The 19,909-nt window shown below is 36.5% G+C and overlaps 1 long non-coding RNA gene across 4 annotated transcripts in view; it reads right to left on the reverse strand.

The window, feature by feature from the left end:
* Positions 1-1,576: 1,576 nt before the first annotated feature.
* The window catches only part of LOC111093774, a 76,311-nt gene continuing 57,978 nt past the window's right edge, over positions 1,577-19,909 (reverse strand). For 2 of the 4 annotated variants that reach the window (XR_005383236.1, XR_005383234.1), the window contains 3 exons: positions 13,149-13,251; positions 2,778-2,985; positions 1,577-2,225 (listed from right to left, as the gene is read on the reverse strand). This is a non-coding gene — a long non-coding RNA (uncharacterized LOC111093774). Of the gene's footprint in view, positions 2,226-2,777; positions 2,986-13,148; positions 13,257-19,909 lie in introns of all 4 variants that reach the window. The other 2 variants (XR_005383235.1, XR_005383233.1) reach the window with 1 other exon arrangement.

Raw genomic sequence — 19,909 nt, forward strand, 5'->3', positions numbered from 1 at the left:
AAAGAATTTTCTGTTTTGTTAGTCTGCCCTGTTCCTGGTCCTTTGGCTAGACAGAAAGGCTTTTGTTGGGCTTTTTTATTTGTTTGTTTGTTTGCATCCATTGGTGGTCCAGGTTGCCAGCTTCTTCAGTTTCAGGTCTGGAAGATATGGACAAAAAAGAAAACCTGAGGGGCAGCCTGGGTGGCTCAATGGTTTAACACTGCCTTCAGCCCAGGGTGTGATCCTGGAGACCCGGGATCCAGTCCCACATCAGGCTCCCTGCGTGGAGCCTGCTTCTCCCTCTGCCTGTGTCTCTGCCTCTCTCTCTCTCTCAATCTCTCTCTCTAGAATAAATAAGTAAAATCTTAAAAAGAAAGAATTAAGAAAGAAAGAAAGAAAGAAAGAAAGAAAGAAAGAAAGAAAGAAAGACAACCCGAGGAGCTCACTTCTATGTTCTTTGGATCCTGAAGTCAGCTGGTCAGCTTTCTTTTCTCTAGTTTTCAGAATCTCTTATATTTGTTTTATATATAATGCCCAGAGTTTTTAGTTGTACTTAGTTGGAGGAATAGGAAAAGGTGCCTACACTCCATTTTCTTGGAAGCAGAAATCCTAAGACTTTAAAAAATAAATCTTCACTGTTTTAGGATTTATGTTTCCCCCATTCAATCAAAACCAAATTTCATATTGTATTTCCTTCTAGAAACAGAAATTTTCTCACTCCTTCCTATTTCCAGAGGTTTAAAAATAAATCCTGTAGCCTTTTCCATTCCTCAAGCTGATATTTCCCTATTCTGACTTTAATAAATGCTTTCATCAAGTGGCAGTTGATCAGATGTTTGTGTGACCTGATAGGGTGACACAGAACCTCTTCTCAAACCGACAGAATATTCAAAGCCTTTACTCTTTCCCCTAGTAAAGCTGCTTTGTAAATGCCAGATTCTTTTCAAATTGCATTGCTTGCCAGTGTATGTATTATTCATCTGACTGAGGTATCCCACACTGTCAGGGGGGAGACTGCAAGAAATCTATCTCTGAGCTTCTCTTTGATGCTGTGAGAAGATTCAAAATGAGTAGACTGGAAGATGATTGTATTTTTCCTTTACCTTCTGGTTAAACTGACAATATCTGCCTCATGCTTTACATTACCACATGACTTGTCACCCAGGATGATGACCCTAAGAGTTTGAGTCACCCCCAAAAAAGACAAACTAGATGTGTGAGCCAAGTGTCACTAAGGAGGTACTGTGCTGACAAATGGTCACATATGTTTTTTTTAGTTCTGCACCCGATGCTTTCTGAATAGGACAACTTATTTTGTAAAGTAGCAACAGCAACAGAAGCCGAAAGGCATCTCAGTATATATTCTTTCCCAGTACCCAATTTAGAAGGCCAGATCTTAAATTAGAATACACAAAGCAAGACGAGAAAGGATGTCAGGGGGTCACTGAATCATCAACCCCCCTTCCCTCTCCGGCCATACTATAGGTGAGGAAATCAGATAACTTCAGTGACTTGCCCGGCCTAACCAGTGGAAAAACAGACTTGAACCTATCCAACTGATTTTCATCCAATATTCTTTTATACATACCATGTGGTCTCTAACAATGACTTTTAAAATGCTGGTTAATTATTCTGGATTAGATCAAGAAATTGTCCATATACCACTGATGTGCCATCTATGTGAATTTTGGGAACAGATTCCCATAAGAGTCAGGATTTTGATGACTAAGTCATTAAAAACATCAAGAGGCTGCAGAAAATGGTCCGTGATTCATCCAGTGGGTAGACTCTTCCCTGTGACCATTTACTCCCAAGTCTTCTTTATGGTCAGCTGAAAAGTGAGCCAAACCTGGGCCCCTCTGAGGTCTCTACAAATCACAGAGTGTAGCACAAGTTTACTTGTCTTCCAGTGTCAGTCTTGGTTGGGCAAGAGTTCCAGGACTCCTTTCCATTTTGGAGAATGACCTCCTAATGACCTAGACTCTCCTAAAAGCTTAAATTGGATGTGGTTTCCAACTTCCTCCGCTATCCTAAATTACACAGTTCTGCGCAGCTGTTTCAAAAGTTGTAGATTCTATACAGAGTTCTAAGAGTCCTACTAGTTTATAAAATAGCTGCTTATATGTTTAAATATAACCTCCATACATATGAAGGTTTCAGCGTGAGTTTATACAACCTAGATATGTTTGATGAAATATATTTGGTAGCAAAAGCCACTTTAGATTAATGTTGCTGTTTATCATTCACTGTGAGAAAGGAAAGAGAGACAAATATGAAAGTGAGAGATTAGATATTTTTCTAATAACCGTATTTTTTGAAACCTCACAGCAAGGCACATAGTAAGGAAATATAATAATAATAAAGCTTGAGCCCTCGAAAGATCCAGATATTATGATTTTGAGAGATAATCATGACCAAGATCTCATAACAAAACCCATTATTCTCTTAAAGTTCTTAATGATGGGAATGACTGGAACTCATCTCTTTAATTTTTACTTAGACTACTTTTTGAATCTTTTATTTCTATTAGATCTTAGTTTTTGCAAATATCTGAGAATCATTCAAATCTACTAGCACATAAAAAGCAATAAATAAATATTAATTAATAATAAGAAAAAGAGGAAATCATCTAGTAAATAATAAAGAGCCAGTGAGGGGTTTTAACATAAGAGTGCGGCAAGACTTTCTCCACGAGTCTCTTGCTTCTGCACATTTTCTGAGCAAAGACATTCAGATCTTTCGTTCCTATTTTTTAAGGGTGTTTGTATGGCAACAGCCTTGGAAGATAGAGCAAGTACCTTCTTCCTCCAGGGCAGAGGAGAAATGTGTTTGCTGTTCAGGATAATAAAGATAACATCTCCCTCCAGGATAAAGATTGGGCAGGTTTACTAACAGATGTTTTGAAAAACTGGGATTTCCTTAACTTGAGATTCCTCAGATGTGCAGTCACAGTGTGCACAGCATCCACTTGGGCATCACTCCATGGAACGTGGGGGCTGAGGGCAACTGTTGAGAACATGTAATAAATACAGTAAGTCTCCTTGTCCCTGACCCAGGGGTCCCATGTTGTGTGATAGTATCTATGAAACTATGGTAAGCTAACTTAACAGCTTGAAAGATGAAAATTTCAGACCTTTCATAGTTCTTGACAAGATGTAACATTATCAGTGTTCAAATGCTACATTTCTACCATTCTTAGCTAGGACATCCACCTTAGTAATTGAAATGGAGTGGGCCTAATAAGGAAACCTAAGGAAGACCATGACTAGCCAAAGAAATAGGATTAAAAATTGTATGGGTGGCTAGCTTCCTCATCATTTATGGTAATATATTTTAACTGAAGACACTGTTTCACGTTCCGCCTTCTCATCAAAGCAGTATATAAATGTGAGAGTGCCACAGTTGGTGGTCCTGCAAGGTAATGAGAGGGGCATTACCCAGCTAAATGCTGCCATGGGCATGACAATTATATCCTCTGCTTTGCTAAATTCTGGGTGTTCTTTCAGTGGCTTACAGCACCCATTGACATTTCCTGTTTGGGACTATAATTTTATATTGCCATTATGGCCCTGATTGTTAAGCTTTTCTGAATACAGTTAGTAAGACATAGCAAAGCATGGTGGTTTACAAGTTAAAACACTGAATCTGAATTCTAGAAAACTGAGTCCTACATTGTTGTCTCTGGCATTGGGACATTCGGATACATATTTCTCTGTCTTATAAAATAATGGAGATGTGAGGCTAGGGTAAGTGCAGAAGGAGAACGGTTGAGTATAGATACATAAATGAAATGAATAAACTATCTGGCAACTCGGAGGAAGGGTTTGACCTGTGCTGTCAATACACTAGCCACTCTTCACATATGACTACTGAGTACTTGAAATGTGGCCACTCCAATATGTGATATGCTGTTAAGTATAAAATACACACACTGGAAATATTCTTCGGTTCATCTTATATTTAATTACATTGTTGAGATAATATTTTAGATATGTTGGGTTAAATAAATAAAACTGTTTAATTATATTTTTCAACCTTTTTATGGCTATATTTTTCAACCTTTTATGGAAAATTTTAAAATTCCATATGTAATTTTTTTTCTTTTCTATTCTATTCTATTGCTATTGGGCAGTGCTATTCCAGACTATTCCTTGTCATCTACCTTAGTAATATGAACTAAGTGGCTTGTAAGGAATCTTAGGACTGACCCAATAGTTATAAACTAAGTGGTGTCAACTGTTATACAATAGATGAAAGAATTAAATCACTTGAAGGCTTTTAAACAGACCACAAGTTTCTTGAGGACAAAGGTCATGTGTTGCCATAACCTTTACTTTTCCCCACTGACATGATGAGTCTCTCACTTAGCTCAATAATTTTTGCCAGTTGAATGAGTAATAAGGAAGTCCAGGAAAAAGAAAACCTGCAAGTGTAGAGGTTCAGTATGTGAAGAAATTGTGCATATTAGTTCTGAACAGGATGCCCGTCTATCACTTCTCTTAGCAATCATTTATACTCTTCATTTAGGAAGCCAGCTGTACTGTACAATTTATCTTCCAATAAGTCTCACCGCCTCTCTAGAGATCTAGGCGGGAAATGCTTGTTTTTCTTATTCATATCTTCTTCTTTCAGAACATATAGAGCAGTCATGGGGGTTAATTAAAGTGGGAATCACTCGTGCACAGATGAGGAAGTTAGTAGATACATAAGCCATAGAATTTTCAAATTATCTTAAGATTGTGGCATTCAATAGTTCGTGTATGTGAAGAGACAGACATAGTAAGTCCGAACAGAGAGGACAAAGCCAGAAGAATCCCTATGACATCCTTGGCTGTCTGCATATATTACTTCATCTGCTGGTAGGGAGTGATACCAGTGAAACCGGAGCAATGGCCCCAAAACGTAAGGTCCATGGCCACTAGCACTTACACATGTTGCAGCAGAAGCTAATGGCTGGCATATGAAAGACAGACCAAGACAAAGGGACCAGTGGCATGCTAAGACATAAATCATAAATAGTGTATTTTGTGGGTTTCTTATTAGGTGCAAGGAATCCTGATGCTGCCAAATGGAGGGTGATTGCCACATATCACTTGTAAATAATAATATCATGTGTTCATTCTGCACTAGGAGATCTATATTGTGAATTAGGGACATTTTGGAGGGGAGATGTTATTCTTGTTTTATAATTAAAAATCAACTAAGTTTTGAGAGATTAAGTAGCTTTCCTAGAGACATAGTAATGCTCAGCAGGGGAAGAGTCAGAACTGGAATCCAAGCCTACTCTAACCGCAAAACCTATGCTCTTTCTATTTAGGTGCAACCTCCTCTGCTAGTAACAGTGATGTTATTATAATGCTAATGGTAGAGGAACAATACAAATAGCATTGGGCATTGTTCTGATTATCCTCCTACTTCCTGCCTTCCTCCATCTCTCCCTTTCTCTTCCTCTTTCCCTCCTGCCATTTTCTTGTTTGTCTCCCTCTCCCTTCCTCCCTACTATCTGCTCTTTCTTACTCTCCTTTGCCCTTCTTCTCTCCCTAGCAACTCTTCTTTTCTTAACCCCTCCCATTTTTCTTTTCCTCTTTTCTAGTTTTTACTACCCAAGCATCAGTCCCACCAATGCCCTCAGAGGACCTTGCTGTGTGACAGTCTGGCTACTAGAAAAACGCAAATGACAGCGGTAATAACTGGGAGAGGCAAATAGAACTCCCTAGTTCTTCAGAGATGTGATGATAATTCTTTCACTAAATACCCCAAATATTCCATCAGCTCGGAGCTTACCTCGCCTGGTACCCTCATTGCATACCGGCTGGAACTCCAGCCAGAGACAGGGACAACCCCAGGCGACCAAGCTTAGTTGCCAAGAATCATGGAATTCTTGTTTTAGTTTCTAGGAAGCTGCAGGGAAAATGAAATAGGAATGTGAAATGCAAACCTCCTGACTGGCATTGAGTGAGGCCTGGAAGGGTGAAGTTCATTTCCTCGTTGCATGAAGTTGTTGAGAAGAAAAATGATATAATGCCTATAAAGTGCTCAGAGCTCTTAGACACAGAAGCTTGATTTAAATGTGAGACAGTACTTATTACCTGAATATTAAAGACAACCTTTCATAGCCTTAAGTCAGGCCTGAAGAAAGGAATTGTTGGGCTGCAGAGCATTTTATGCCAGTGGACTAGGAAGATAAGAAGACCTCTCTTTATATATAATCAATGAGTATTGAATGGATGCCAAGGAGGTCTGTTCTACCATTGTTTCTGCTCAATAAAAAAGCTTTTCTAGGTAAGTACATAAGGTAATGCCCGGACCCCTACAGATGCAGTAGATGGATTCCAGTCTTTCCCTTCCTCTCTTTGATTCCCCAGTGGACCCTAAAAGAAAGTTTATTGCTGCAATCTAATCTGACTCCCAGCTAGATTCATCCTTTTATTTCCAATGTTGACTTTAGTCGAAAGAGGTAGCTCATTTTAGAAGATGCCGGACTAAGAGGCAAAACTGGATCCTGTACATGATTGTAACCCTAACTAGCCAAGTAATTTGTACAAACTGTGGTACCATTTGCTTCCCTACTTTCTCATCTATAATTTGCAGCTAATATTGGCATCAATCTCCAAAAGTAAATATTCACTGAGATAATGTACATGAAGCAGTGTGCTCACAGTCTGGCACGTGTGAGGCCGCACAAATATTAGCTATTAGTATTGTTTTTGTTTAGATAAAAGTTTTTTAAGTGTTAGGATTTACACTGTCAATATTTCTGCCTTTTGAAAAGCAGCTTCAGAAAATTGTGTTTATCACTAAACAGATCACAGCTCTGTGAACTGGAATTGTGTTTCAAAAGAACAGATTGATGCCTCACACACAGATGTCTTTCCCCATCCCTAAACCAACAGGGTAAAATGTTTTACAGATTGGATGCTTGGCATTAGAGCACAATTTTGAAATAAAACTCCTATTGTTTTTCCCTCTTCCTTTCTTTTCTTTTCTTTTTTAAAAAGTACTTAAAGGGAATTCCAGCCTTGGTTATTTATTTTCTTCCATGGGAGGGGGAAAAAAAAAAAGAGCACATCTGTTTGCAATAGTGGATTGAAAGGTCTAAAAATAAATATGCTTTAACAAAAAGAAACAAAACTTTGTTGGCACTCTAAATCCAATCGACACAGGGAAATGTTTGTTCTAGAGCTGTTTGGCTTTCTTTTAAAAAAGAAGAAACGAGCAAATAATGTAGAATTATACAGTTCTAGCTAAGTGGTTTACCACATAAGAATGTGTTATTTTTACTCATCTGGTAAATAGTTTGAACCGTGACATAATGTCTTAACATTTATATTTCAATTCTGAAAATACCCGGCATCTGTCATTTGCCTTAAGAAGAGATTGAAAATTATTTCCTTACTCTCATAATCTGAAATTAAAAAGCTAAAAACCCAAAATACAGGTAAGATATCTGCAGTTTGTGCTGGCTACGATCTTAGGAAATCCAGTTGCCAGCTGTGGTGAAAACAAGCTTTATTTTGATACATATTTTGGATGGTGTCTTCACCTTTTTTTTTCACTTCACATAAAAAATAAAAATCATCCATTGTAAAATAGGCTCAGAAATACCGCTGTGACCATTTCTCAGAGAAGGGAACAATCCTGCCAAATGACTTACATGGCAGTTGTCTCTTGGGAAGCCCAGATAAACTAAGATTAGGGAGGGACAGTGGCAGGGGAGTGATTAGGGTTGACAAGTAAAAGGGAGCTTAGAGGAACTGAAATAGAAAACAGATGGAGTAGATAAATATGGAAGGGCTGCTGGGGTATCTTGAAAGACAAACATTGGTTGCTCAGAAGCAGTTGAGCCAGAAAATGCTTGAAAATGAGTTACTGACAGGAATTTGTTCAGGCAAAGAGAAGGAGCCCAGGAAAGAGAGAGCTGGGTTAAGAAGGATTTCTGTAGATGAGAGCTCAGGCTTGCTAGTTACAATCCCTCCACAAAAAAAGAAAAAAAAAAAAAAAAAAAAAAAAAGACACTCACAGGAAAAATAGCTGAGTGTCTGCTGAGCCCAGGAAGTAAAATAGACCATTCTATTTGGATCAAAGATGTATCTTCAATGTTAAATTGGAATTAAAGTTAAGTAACTGATTAATAGGTCAAACAATTGAACACCTGAATGCAGCCTGAACCTGAGATTTTCATATCCTCAGTTCAGTGAATGGTATTCACCCTGTGAATGGTGTTTTTAGGAAAGTAATGTGTAGCCTGAAATGCCAGGAAATGCCAGGAAGACAATTATGAATACTGAGCCCTTGAGTAGGGGACCAGGGTATGTTAGACTTCACAGTTTCGTTTTACCTATCTAGATATGGGTAAATGCCTTACATATAATATATATTGCATGTATAAATATGCTTAAGTGGCTGAGAATACAAAGCCTTATTTTGTATCAGGGTACATTAGGCTGTCCCTGAAGAAATCTTATAAATAACTCTTGGCATTGCCGGATATCCCAAGCTTTCTACCTTCACCCCCAGTAAAAACTCAACTGGTGTAACATTTCTTTGAGCTTGCAATGGGAGAAACAAGATATTTAAAAATACTATTTGTAGTGGGTTAGTGTTCTGAAGGCCATGGATGAACGTGTATATTTTAATAAAGTCCTTTGGAAATATGAAAATTCTCTAGAAATACATCTTCTGTTTTTTGTTTTGTTTTGTTTTGTTTTTTTGTTTTTGATAATGATGATTTGGACATCAAAAATATCAGTTCAAATAATCACTCAAAGAACTATCCATATTTACCAATCTCTGTTGTCTCTGCTCTTTTATGTACTCTATCCTTGTCAAATCAGCTAGCCCACTCCATCAGAATGGCCCTTTGGAAGTCACCTGGTCTTTCAATTCTCATTCTTTGTCTCACTTGTCAACTTACCAACATTTGCCACAATTTTGACAGTTAAAAAAAAATTTCTTTGATTCCGAAAATCACTCTCCACGATTTTCTTCTACCTCTTTGGTCCCTTTTTCCTCAATATTTTTTGTGGAAGGAATCTTCCTTTTAAACCTACATATTTAAGGATACCTGGGTGGCTCACTCGGTTAAGCATCCAACTCTTGATTTCAGCTCAGGCCATTGATCTCAGGGTCCTGAGATGGAGCCTGCTTAAGACTCTCTCTTTCCTTCTCCCTGTAGAATTAATCTATTCTACAGTTATTTAAGAACTTTTTAAAAAAGACTAATCTTATCACTCTGCCTCTTAAAACTCTTCTTTAGCTCCCTCTGGCCCTTAGATTACAGTTCTATTGGACTCAGTATAAAACTAACAATCCTTATTATGGTCCTAAAGCCCGGCATGATCTCTTCTTAGTGACCTTGAAGGCCTCATATCCTGAAAATATCTGACTTTCTCACTAGTGCTTCACCCTTGGGGACCAATTTTTTGTTGCTTGACTCTCCAAGTTCTTGCATGAGGACAGAAACTCACATTTAACCCTCTCACTTCCATCCATTTTCCTATGACATGATGAATTCCTCCTCACTCCTTAGGGTTAATTTTTTTAATTTAAAATTCAATTAGCCAACATATATTACACCATTAGTTTCAGATGTAGAGTTCAATAAATCATCAGTTGCGTATAACATCCAGTGCTCATTACATCACGTGCCCTCTTTAAAGCCCATCAGCCTATTACCCCATCCCTCCATCTCCCACCCCTCCAGCAATCCTCAGTTTGTTTAGAGTTAAGTTTTAAATATAACATATTCTCAGAGAAACTGCACTGTCTACTCACACCAGTTTCAGGCTAATTTGTTTTATTTTTTCAGCATATCTAAGTAGCGTGCTTCATTGCTGTAAAACTATTATATTGAAATAATTGTGTAATAATTTGTTTAATTTCTGTGTCCCTTCCTGGAATTTGCACTAATAATTTGATCTGGGTCTTTTTTATTCACCACTATACCCCCAGTTCTATATCTTTCTATATCTCTACTATATAGTCAATATTATATTTTCTCTACTATATATTTCTCTATTATATTTTCTCTACTATATCTCTACTATACTATATCTCTACTATATTTCTCTACTATATTATACTTTCTCTACTATATCTACTATATTTTCTCTATTATATAGATACTACTATATCTACTGTATTGTGGCTTTCTGCAGAAGGTCTCAATAGATGGCTTTTGAATTAATAAATACAGGTATAAAAGAATGCATTAATGAGTAAAATTATCCTCACAGTGACTGAAAAATGATAGTCTGGGAGTTACAAAGCACAAATTCTTACTCATGAATGTGAAAAAGAATGCGATAGAATCATATTCATCATATTATTTGTTTGATTACATGTAAGGTAGAAAAAAGAAAGATTTTGAGTATCAAAACCAGTACAATCTTTGGAAAGCAGTTTGGCAAACAAGTATTAAGAAATATATATGTAATCACACTCACTGACTCAGTAATCCTACTTATTAAGCAACCTTATGATAATGAAATTTACAGAATTTTATTTCATAAAATTAGCATGTGGAAACAACTCGAATGTCCAAAAATAGGAAACTTGTTAAATAGACTGTGACATATTCATTCAATGGCATAAAGTGAAAAGTGAATACTTAAAATACATACTTACACGTATCTACACCCAAGTACTATGATTACAGATTTTGAAAATATGCAAGTGAAGAAATGGCAAAGATATTCACACAAAGGATTATGGTTGATTGATTAAAATGGTGAAGAAGTTATAGGATATTATTTCATTCTATTTGCCAAACTCTGATAATATTTTATTTCTCTGACAGGGTTTCTTTTATAATCTGTTTACTTTTTAACCCAGTAGTTCACTATATCCGTCTCAGCTTTCATTTCTTCCAACTTCATAAGTCATGTGGCAGAAAAGAAAATTATATTAATCTGTGTCTATTCTAACAAGCATCATCTACTGCAATTCAGTGATTTCACCGAGTGCGTCGTGCTAGATTCTAATAAGTGTTGTAATGGGAGCATGTAGAGAAAGCCCAGAAAACAATGTGTCTGCCCCTTGAATAATGAGAACAATAAATACCGAAGTTGGACAGGAAACTGTTTTTTAGAAGGAGTAAGAATCTTTACTAAGATGGTACAAGATTTCCTAAGGAATTTTAGGAAGATTCCTAAAGAATCTTCATTTCATGTTTTCTTTTTTTCTTAATGTCAGCAGTTTTCAGTATATTTTCTCAAAATGTTGAAAATTTAATGAATCCATACAATGAGATGGATTAAGGCTGATGTAGTAAGAGAATGTGGGGTAGAATTGCCCAGAATTTTTTTGTTTTACTTTGATTTGGTAATTTTTTTCTTCTAAAATCAGAGAGACTCGTGCTCTCTTTTAACAGAGGATTGAAGCCATTTCTGAGATTTTAATTCAAACATTAATAGTTACAGAAGAACCAGAAGAAATGCGGGGAAGAGGAATGTATATCATTGGCCTCCTGTACTTTGATGACTCAGACAGAATTTTACCTGAAAAAAAATTTAAAGGTCATGTTTAACATTCAGATATAATAGGGCAATTCCCCTCCTTAAGGATACTTTTTAACAAATTTTGAACCAAAACTTTTTCTTAAAATTTTCTTTTACATTATGATGGCAATTTTCATGTAGGTGAGAGATTGATAACTATTTTAGTTCTGTTTTTTAGGTTTTTTTTTTTTCTTTCTTTCTTAATTGACAAGATTTCCAGGAAATGTCAAACCTTTGTCCTTCTCATTTTTCAGTCTGCCCCAGGGTAGACTTTTTCTTTTTAAAATACTCATTGGCTTAAAATGTTAAGAAAATTACTCATAGCTTCTTGGAAAATTTTTTTTTTTTTTTCTTTTCTTTTCTTTTTTCCCTCCCCTTCGTTCTCATCTGATACAGCCAAGATTTCTTTGGAAGTGCCTGCTGCAGCCAGATTGACCCTAATTGAGGCCCATTTTCTCCTGGGTGAGCATCCAGTCTTGTAAAGACATTCCCCATAGTTTGTTTAAGGCAAGTTTATCCACTTTCAGCCCAGCACCCAATACCAGGCCAAGGAGTATAACATTTTACATATGTAGTGTAGTTTAAGAGGAGCGGCTGCCCAGTATGAGTGAGACTTCTAAGGAATATATCCATTTGGATTTATAGCAATATATTTTTCTTAAACTGCTGGTTCAGCGAACTCAAGAAGAGTACCCAGCCTGCAATGCATAAAGCCACTTCCATACTAGGTCACAGTCCCCAGAGCATAGAGGGCCCCGATTGAGACTCCTTAGGCAACAGGAAGATTTTATAAGACTCAGAGCAAACTTTTTTCAAGCAGAGACAAGCTGATTCTTCACACCGAGATAGTCTATGATTATCCACAGCAGTGAAATTCCTGGATTTAGATTAGAAATTGGATTATAAACTGCCTCTGGGCAGGTAGAAGCAGCTTTAATCAGTTGGGCCAGATGCTTCCATCCCAGAGGAATATCAGCTGAACAAATGAGAAAGGGAAGTTCATTTTCTAGGCTCGCCTCTTTTGTGTCACATGAACCTCAATCTATATATTTTCATTAGCTAGTTGTCTAGGGAACGAGAGCACTACCAAGAGAATTTGCCAAAGCTAAACCCAAGAACAAAAGGTTGTTTGGCAGCACTGGTTATCATGAGCATAAATTCATTTTTTAAAAAAAAGGTTAAAAAATTTTTCTGTGAGAAAATTTCTAAATTCAACTGATTTTATGATTACTTCAACATACAGAAAATAAGTTTTTAGCATGGCAAAAAATCTGCCTTTAAGATACTGACATACTTTATATATTTTCTAGAGACATTTTATGAGTTTTCAGACTTTTTCTGATGTACTGTCAGAACACTAATAAAAACACAAGGGCTCCAGATGGTCCTACTACTTGCTTAAAATTTTTAAATTGGGGGACAAAAAGATTATAAAGAAGAAAAGAACAATGAAGGCCATTGGTATTTGTATAAAATATTAGTTTCATCTGTCGGAGGCATCAAACAATTTCAAAGCCTGTTTTGTGTGCACGTTTGTGAACATTTTAAAGCAAAATTTAAGAATATTCCTGAATTCAGTAGAAATAATGGTTCAGTCTCTTAAAAAGTTAAATTACAGTTTCTGTCAGGAAAACCAGTTATGTTTTTTCCACTTGCAAACAAAATACCAACCTTGAGTTTTGCTTTCTCTCTTGACCTTCTATATAAAGTGATAAAACGTTTTGGGCACAGTATTTGTCATTTTCAAAGTCAGGTACAGTCTTCACAAAGTCTCCTAAACTAGGAAGGAAAGGAATACCAATTTAGTGTATATTATAGGGATTTAGTATAGTTTTTCTTCCTTGTTTGTGACATTTTACTTAGTTTTCCTGATTTTTCCTGAAGAGTACACATTTGCAGTAGGAAATAAAGGAACTCTGAACCACTCCGGTAGTAAATACTAACAACCTGTTAATTACACTATGATTTAAAAGGAACAGTTGAAAAACCTTTTTGAAATTAATCCCTAGAATTTGGAATAATGAATTTTTCACTTCGTCTCTCTGAAAAGCTAGTACACGCTCTTAGAGGTACAGATCTCTTTCCCATCCTTTTCTTAAGATTATCCAGCACCAGACAAGGACACCCTGGAAAGGAACAGTAGCTTGTGAGTTTAGCGAGCTGACCCAGTGAGGTTAAAAATCACTTTTAACACAATTCTAAGGAAAACAGAGTTGTCAGTTTTGATCTAAGTCTGGAGTCTGCCATCTATGGCCCAATGCCATTTCTATGTCATTTTGGGCAAGCTACTAAGATTTTCTAGGATCTATTTACTTTCTCATCTGTAAGTAGGGTGTTGGATTAGATAACTTGTTTAAAGCCTTTGTATTCTAAGGCAAGGAAGCACAGTATCTACAACTGATAAAATCAGGAGTTTTATCTGGGAGGATTCCATGGGTCAGGACATGTGGGATGCAAGTCACTAAATCTTTCATTCTCCCCACACTTCCTTGACCCCTGGAGGGATTTCTTTGGATCACAGTTTAAAAACTTCTGGGCTGGTTAATCTCCAAGGCTTTTTCTACCCCTCATCTTCTGTCATTATAGATGCTCTTCTAGAGGGATTGAAGTATTTAGAATTTAGAGCTCATACGGGTTTTAGAATTGCTTTAGTGCAATTAGTTCATTTTGAAGATATTAAAACTAAGCCAGATTTACCAGTTCCCCAGCTGTATTGCTAAACAGGGTATCATCTTCAAAACATACTGTGATCAAATTAACCAGAACCAGTTCCTAAAACATCTGGACTGTGGGGTGAAAGGAAGAAAGGATAGATGCAACCCGCACCCCTTACCTGCAGAAACTGTCCAACTTTGTTTGATACCTAGGCTTCTGGTTTCGGGCTAAGGGCCTGAACACAGAGGGTAAATCTGAGTAATCGGATAAGGCCAGCAGGTTACCCCTCACCTGAAAGACTTGAAGAAAGTCGATTTAGCCTGTGGCCTCTCTGAGGTTTTGGGTCTGTTTTGAGGTAAAGTGTTAGGCATCCAGACTGAACCTGGGCCCAGAATAATCTCAAGGCTTGATTATCCTAATCACACTCTATATGCATTTGGATCCTCTGGAACAAAGGTCATTATTGAAATCATTGTGAGTTAATGGCAGCAATTTTTTTTTTTTTATTTCTGAATATTCTCTGCGTATAAGAAGTATATGCTTCCCTTTTAGATTTCCTCAGCATGACACTACTCTCTTGAGAAGAACAAAGTCTGAGACTTTACAGATAGGGCAGTACTTATGAGAATTTCTACTCTGAGGATCTCAGGCAAAAACCAAAAAGCAGTTACATTGGTGAGACTTCCTAGACACTTGCCAGATGTCAGAAATAGTTCTGCAACCTACGTACTGCTTTTAAACTATGTGTGTGCAAGATCTTCATTCTTGAATACAAAGCTTTACACCAGGAAGCTAAAAATCTAGGTTTCTAAACTCAGTCCCAGCCATACTGTATGGCCCTGGGCAAATCAATTAACCTCTGTCAGCTTATTTATACAAAAAAAATCAATATGCTAAAATTTGCTACTGGTTGGCCTTAAAGTAATTCTGTGAGACTTAAAAAAAAGAAAAAAAAAATTTTTTTCTTTAAAGATTTGAGCCCCCAGTCAGAAAAGATACTACTTTGAAGAAATCCCATGTGCAAAGAATTTCATGATTACTGGCAAGGAAGGGTGAATTCATCTGTTATGACTGCCAGTAAGCAGTTTCTATTTTTATTTTTTGGAGGACATGATAAGATGTAACAATAAACATGGAACAGAATGGCCCCGGGGAGAAAATTGCATTTTGAACAGCTCCTTCTGGACTCCCTAATGATAAGCAAATATTATTTCAGTGGAGAGTGACTAAAAACTTAGAGGTTGCTTGAAAAAATATTTAATCCTCAAGAAGGATACATTTATTACATGTCTAGGAGTGTTTTAGGAAATTTCCTAGTCAGAACAGTGACATGCTGGTATCGCTTTGTGGTGTCCTTTTTTTTTTTTTTTTTTTGGCCTACTGTGCTAATGTCTTCGTGAGGTCTCTTCAGGAATAGGGACTTAGTCATCTTCCACCCGCAGATTCTTTTTGCACATGTACCACGCCAAGCAATTAGATTTTCACTCGATGCTAACTCATTGGAATTTTGGCATATAATATTAAATTAATCGTGGCAAGGTAGTAGGGGGAACAGAGGCATTTGGTAAGTTTGGTTAGGGCATGGTTTAGAACAAGGGAGCATTGCTCTTTGGTCAATAATAGAATTACCTTGTCTTTGCTCAGAAAAGGAAAAGGGAAGGAAGAAAATAATATTATGTTATTTTCTCAGGTAATGTGTTATGAAAGTCTTTCTCAAGTGATAACGTATAAACATTATTCTGTTGCAGATTTACCGAGGGAATAGTACTTATGTTATCTATGTCTAGTCCCTGTTAGAATGAGCCATGATTCTCACACTCAGGTCACCACCTGATATTCTTAAAATAAATGCTTTTTTCTTAGATTAGTTTCTGTCATTTACAAAATAAATGATAACTGATGAAAGCATTGGGATTCCATGAGAGATTTCCTTGGACAATGGAATTAAAATCTTCTCACAAACAGGCTGATCTAGTTCATTGTTTACATTCTATAAAGAAAGAAACTGAGGCCCAAATGATTAAAATAACTTGTCCAAATTCTCACCCAGGTTCTTACCATGTTCTATTTACCGGTGGAGTCAGAACCAAATCTTGAACTTTCTAATAACTCTTTCTCAAGCTTAAACATATACTTTCCCCTCAACAAGTCAAAATTAATGAAGTAATGAAGTATTCTTCTCTTAACTTGGAAAAGTGTGAAATGGTATGTAGCGGAGGGTGGGGAGGGGAATGGCCTCAACACCAGGAAGTTGAAAAGTGAAACCACATGGCAATGCCAAAGAAATCTACATGATCGCTTTGGAGAATCTAGTATTTCTTAGCCAGTGATAGTGAAGCAGTTCACTTCAGAGGAACATAAATTCTAATAATTTCAGAGTTAACTTTTTACGTCTAAAGATGTGGATACTATCTATGCCCTTACCACAGAGATGGAGGGGTGGGATGATGAGATTTGCCTACAAAACTTTTTTAAACTGTGGTCTTGACAGAAAGGTAGTTATATAAATAACATTATGACCTGAAATAACAAAAACACCAAAAATTACGGGTTTTTTGTTTGCCCTTTTTGCTTGTCCCCTGATTCGTCCCATATCTGAGTCCTTTTTATCCAAATAATGCCTTCTTAGAGAGGGCTTTCCTGTCTATCTAAATACAGTCCCCCTCCTTACCCTTTGTCATTTTCTAACAAATTCCCATGTTTATTTATTAAAAGCAATCATCAAATCTAAAGATTGTAAATTCTCTGCTTACTTGTTTATAATTTGTCAATTCTTACAACAATTTGGTTCCAAAAAAGGGGAAACCTAGCCTGTCTTATACATGACTGTATCCCTAAGCACACAATATGTGTTTTTGGAATGAATGAGTAAATGAAGATAGGGCAGACAAGAGAGATTAGGTGATTTCCTCAAATAATCATGCCAGGCAGGTATAATAGCAAGGCCTAGAACCAGGGTTCCTATTTCATAATCCTCTGCTCCTTCTACTATATTATATAATACTTCTTCTCTGGATATCTATCTATCTATCTATCTATCTATCTATCTATCTATCTATCATCTATCTATCTCTCTATCTCTCTATCTCTACATTTGTATCTATATCCATCAGTCAAGCAGCCAAAACTATACGTTTCCCTTTCAATGAAGCTCTGTAATCAAGGCTGCTCACCTCATTATTTAAAGCAAAACAAAATAAATGTTAAAGAAATAAACAAATCTGGAATGAGTTCAGATGAAAAACAAGAGTCTTTTAGAGGCTTGGGAGAATGATTTACTAGGAGAGAACAAAAGAACCCAAAAAAGCAGAGTAGAGTCTAGTTACTAAATGACTGCTGCAGAAAGTTGATGAAACAAAGAGATGGACAAGGAAAAATGTAACATGAAAGAGAATAGTAGCACACTATTAGCTACTAATCCATATACATCAATATTCTCACCCAACACTGGCAATATTAGAGATTTCTTAGCATCACATTTATAGTAATATGAATATCCATGATGAAATTGACCATCATCATTGACACAAAGGAGAATAACAAAGGCTAAGTATAATTTACATTATATAAATTATAATTATTTTATAATTAATAATAAAATTATATTATTAATCTTTTTACATTATAAAATCAATTATTTTATAATTAATTATAATTATATAAAATTATATATAATAACAAAGGCTAAATATAATAAAGGCCTTCATTTCCATGTTGAATTTATTCAAATAGTGTTTAATTTGCAAAGCATTCCTATTCCCTGCAGGGTGCCTCATGAAATAAAGGAGAGCTACTGTAAGTCTGGTACAAAGAAGAAAAAAAACTAAACTAGGTTTGACACCAAGACAATTTTCCTGGAAGTGAATCCACTGAATTGTGAAATAATCTTCCAAGTGAAGTAATTATGTTTAATTTTCAAAGGAACAAAGTTGGTTCTTAGTGTCTTGAGAACTTTTTACTGCTCAGAAAATTTTCAAAAATTTCAAGCCAAAGTCTAATTTGCACCAGTGACTTCTAAGGGGATCTTCACTTTTTTTACGAATTCTGAGGACAAATGGACTTGAAGAGGAAATGATGAAGCAGAGAGTTGGTTCCAAAAATCATTTTCCCTCTTCCAGTGGGGAAACCCATTGATCTTTTGGGAAAGGAGTGGTTAAGTGAAGGGAAATATTTAAAGGATTTAGTCACATTTAAGATTTTTAAAAATATTATTCATTTTATTATTTATTTTTAAAAGATGAAATTAGATACTTTATAAATGCTACATGGGATAATCAAGATTATTAATTTTATGCACATTATTTTCACAGAACTCCTTATGGAAATGTCCTAAAACAATGTAGAACCTGATTTGTAGATAATTTTTAAAAAGAATTATGATAGCCATTTAAAAACTAGTTTAATTTCAGCTGTCCCCTGCTTTAATTTGGTCAAACACTTTCAGATGAGGAAACTATAAAGTTATAATTTGAATATCTTTTTTTCCAAGATTTTATTTATTTATTTATTTATGAGACACAGAGGGAGAGAGGCAGAGACATAGACAGAGGGAGAAGCAGGCTCCATGCAGGGAGCCCAGGGTGGGACTCAATCCCAGGACCGTGGGATCGTGCCCTGAGCTAAAGGCAGACGCTCAACTGCTGAGCCACCCAGGTGTCCCAATATTTGAATATCTTAAGGGACTTTTTATAATTACTGCTTTTTCTCCAACTGTTCACTTTTAAAATATTTATTACAAAGCAAAAATAAAAATAATGTCCTATATGAATAACTTAGAGGAAAGCTTTCTTGTTTGTTGACAAAACATGGTAGACAATAGGGCACATGACACTTAATTCAAGCATTGCCAGTCCTTTTGGCATTCTACTTTCTGCTTCTCATTCTTCTGCTTTATTAAAAAGAAAAATCATTCAACTAATATATAATTTATTGGGTTTCTGCTCTGTGTTAGTTATTGTTCCAGTTTGTGGCTATCTGGCAGCCTGTCTCCAGGATGATTCCAATGATTTTTGCCTCCCTTCTATTCATGCCCTAGTGTAGTCTTTACCACTTGTGTCAGTTTATCTATATGACCAGTAGAATCCAGCAGAGCAAAAGTGTGTGATTTCCAAGCTTACATGATCAAGCACACTGTCATTTCTGCCTTACTCTGTTTTGGGCCATTTGTTCTGGGTAAATGCAACAGCTATATGACTCTCAAGGTGTCCAATGGAAAGATCCACATGGTGAAGAACTAAGTCTTCCTGCAGCCAGCACCAACTTGCCAGCTATGTGAGTCAGACACCTGGGATATCTTCCTTGTCTAGTAAGCCTTCAGATAACTGTAGTCCCACACAACACCCTGATTGCAGCCCTGCAAGAGAGACCCCTAAGACAGAATCACTCACCTAAGTGGCTCTCAGATTCCCAACCCAGAGAAACTATGAGAGAAGTATTTATTCTTGTTTTTTTAAAACTTTTTAAGATTTTATTTACTTATTCATGAGAGACACAGAGAGGCAGAGACATAGGCAGAGGAAGAAGCAGGCTCCCTATGGGGAGAATGATGTGGGACTCTATCCCAAGACTCCAGGATCACACCTTGGGCCAAAGGCAGATGCTCAACCACTGAACCACTCAGGCATCCCTGTTTATTCTTGTTTTAATGCATTAAATCATGAGGTAGTTTTTTTTCATAGCAACAGATAGTTAATACAGTCTCTTCTGTCACATGAGAAAAAAAAATGTGGTAAGTAATTATGCAATTTGAAAGATGACAAAGAAGCATATGTACTAGA

Source organism: Canis lupus, chromosome 33, assembly GCF_011100685.1.
Source record: "Canis lupus familiaris isolate Mischka breed German Shepherd chromosome 33, alternate assembly UU_Cfam_GSD_1.0, whole genome shotgun sequence".
NCBI classification, from domain to species: Eukaryota; Metazoa; Chordata; class Mammalia; order Carnivora; family Canidae; genus Canis; species Canis lupus.